This window comes from Leptopilina heterotoma, unplaced genomic scaffold, assembly GCF_015476425.1.
Source record: "Leptopilina heterotoma isolate Lh14 unplaced genomic scaffold, ASM1547642v1 Lhet_134, whole genome shotgun sequence".
NCBI classification, from domain to species: Eukaryota; Metazoa; Arthropoda; class Insecta; order Hymenoptera; family Figitidae; genus Leptopilina; species Leptopilina heterotoma.
Genome location: NW_025110853.1, coordinates 3,931,320 through 3,934,459, shown reverse-complemented (window position 1 = coordinate 3,934,459; position 3,140 = coordinate 3,931,320). Strand labels below are relative to the sequence as shown.

The window sequence follows — 3,140 nt, the reverse complement described above, 5'->3', positions numbered from 1 at the left end:
ATTATTTTAATACAAAAATAAATAATTTATTGCATAATTGAATGTTTCTCAAAATTGAATTCTCATATTAAAGAATTTTATGAACAAATTTTTAAATAATTGAATTCTTTCGACGAATTTTAATCAAAATTTTAAGAATTTAAAATAATTGAAATTCAGCGATGAGTTTATTTATTTATTAACATAATTGAATTATTGCGAATAATTTTATAAACAAAATTTTAAATGTTTGATTTTTTCGAAAAATTTATACTTACTTTTTTTTAAGTACTTCAATACCTGTGAAATTTTATTATTTATGAAAATACTTGAATTTATACGTAGAATTTCATCAAAAATTTTTTTAAATAATTGAATTCTTTTGGCAAATTTTATTTAAATAGAGAATATTGAAAATCTTTGAATTGAGAAAAATTTCTGAAAATGATTGAAACTTTGACAAGAATTTTATTAAAATTTTTGAAAATAATTGAATTTCGGCGAAGAATATTGATTTTTATAAAAATAATTGATATCTCGAGAATTTAAAAAAAAAATTTTTTAAATAATTGAATTTTTGCGAAGAATTTTATTTTATTGAAAAATAATTAAATTCTTGTGATGAATATTGTTATTTATGAAAATAATGTAATTCCTAATAATAAATTTTATTATTTTCGAAAATAAATTGAATGTAAAAAATTTTATTGTTTATGAAAATAATTGAATTATTGCTCAGAAATTTATCAAAAAAACTTGTAAATAATTCATTTCCTGTGAAACTTTTATTATTTTTATGAAAAATAATTAAATGTTTGCATAAAATTGTAAAATTGCTGCTAATAACTTCTTCAAAATTATTTTCATAATTTCAATTCAATTTTTTTGGAATTTTCAACTAAAAGTCTTCTTTAAATTAGTTTTTTAGAGTTTTTAACTAAAATTCTTCTCTAAATCAATTCTTCTGAATAATTTTTAGAAAATTCTTCCCTACATCAATTATTTTTAATAATTAAATAAATGTTAGAAAATTCAACTATGTAATTTCAAAAGAATTCTAATTAAAATTTTTCAAGAAACTGAGTTCTACAAAATTTTTACTTAAATTTATTTAAAATTTAAATTTTTAAAATTTCAAATTGGAACTTTTTGAAATTCAATTTATTTATGAAAATCGTAAATGAAACTCTTTTAAAATTAAATTAATTTTGAAATATTGAAGTAAAATTATTCATTTAATAATTTATGAGTAATAATATTTTACAATAACATTATACTGAATTATAATAAAAAAATAATTTTAGATGATTTTGTTTAATTGAAATTAGTTCATAAACTTAATGTTTTAAAATTTTATATTTGATTCAAACTTAAAAGTTGATTATACAAATAATTTAAATTCAATTACTATAACTCATGTTTAAATTAAATATATTATCTTTTTTTAAATGAACTAAAAAATAGGTTTGAATTAAACTTGAATATGTCTGACTGTGTAGCAAAGATATTTTTTTTTTTAAACAAAATTCCTTTGAATCAAATAAATCGTTTTCTCAGTGTAACCTCAACAAATGAAAAACAATTAAATTGTAAATTTAAAAGAAAAAATTATTTTTGAAATGGATTTATTCCGGGACAGCGCGTACGCAGTCCCGACTAACAAAAATTATACGTCCGAGATATCCACATTAGGGATATTCGCAAGGGTCAGCCCAATCGTATAGTGCAATGAAAGAGCCTCACCCTGGAGGAACCGCCTTGATGATCACGGTAGCCTCTACGCCAGGTAAGTATGCTTTAGGCTCGAACGCCTCGGCTTTTATACCATCACCCCTCAAAATTAACTGCGAGAAGGACTGACAGTTCTACACCCTACCGAGCAACCTCGCAACTAAGAGTCATTGACGCCAGCCGGTCGAGAAGTCTAGTGCAGCCAGTACTAGAATTTTTATCTCCAAAATGAATACACTAGTTTGCTACTTTTAAAACAATAGAATTTTTCTTTTTTTTCCTCCAATAATAATTTTTGACAATTGAATTATTTATATTGATTTTGCTCTCTTTTGAAAATAATTTTTATTTTCTTTTTCTACTTACAGGGGAGAAATTAATGCATTTGCCAATAAATTACATGTCTAAAAAATTTTTGAAAGTACAAGTGATCAACAATATTTTTTTGATTTCTTTTACTGAAAAAAAAATGTTGACACAATCAAGCTATTATTTGTCTATTATCAAACAAATATTTACTAGAATCAAATAATTTTTATTTAAATCAAATAAATGGTATTTGAACCGAGAATTTCAGTTTTTGAAGCAAATACCATTTAATTGATTTGATACAAATGAATATTTATTTAATAATAGACAAGTAATCGGCTACCTGAATCAAATAAAATTTCTTTTCAGTGTTCATAAATTTGAATTTTATTACATAATATTGTTTTTCAATGTTAAAAAAGTGAATTCTTAACTAAGTAAATGTTTAATTTAGATCATTCTTTTTACAGTGTGTTGTAAATATTGTAATTAAAAATTACTAAAAACATACTTTCACTAATATAATAGTAATACCATTAAAAATTACTATTTATACACAGAAACAAAATTTATTTGATTCAAAAAACAAATTCATTGACTATTATCAATTAAATATTTACTTGAATCAAATAATTTTTATTCGAGTCAATTAAATGGTTCAATTCATATTTACTTCAAATAATACTGAAATTATTGGTTCAAATAACATTTAATTGATTTAAATAAAAATTATTCGATTCAAGTTAACAGGGTAAAACGTCCGTAAAGTCCGTAATTTGATTGAGAAAAAACGAAAAGTTCGTATAAATTTTATGATATGATTTGGAGAATTTTAGAGAAATTACAAATGATTGCAGAAATTCAATTATTTTCAAAAATAATAAATATCTTTGCAGATATTCAATTATTTTCAAAATTTTTTTTAAATTCTGGTCAAAATTTCAATTATTATTTTCAAAAATAATTAAATTCTTCTCCGAAATTCAAGTATTTTCCAAAATTGTAATAAAATTATTGTCAAAAATTCAATTATTTTCCAAAATTCTCCTCAATGCAATAATTTTTAATATCTACTATTTTAATAAAATTTTCCAAAAAAACTCAATAAATTGTTTTTTTTA

At 21.1% G+C, this 3,140-nt stretch overlaps 1 non-coding gene across 1 annotated transcript; it reads right to left on the bottom strand.

Moving 5' to 3' along the window:
* Positions 1 to 1,609: 1,609 nt before the first annotated feature.
* On the bottom strand, positions 1,610 to 1,773 carry LOC122497607. The gene has a single exon (XR_006301143.1). It is a non-coding gene; the product is annotated as a U1 spliceosomal RNA (small nuclear RNA).
* Positions 1,774 to 3,140: the final 1,367 nt, after the last annotated feature.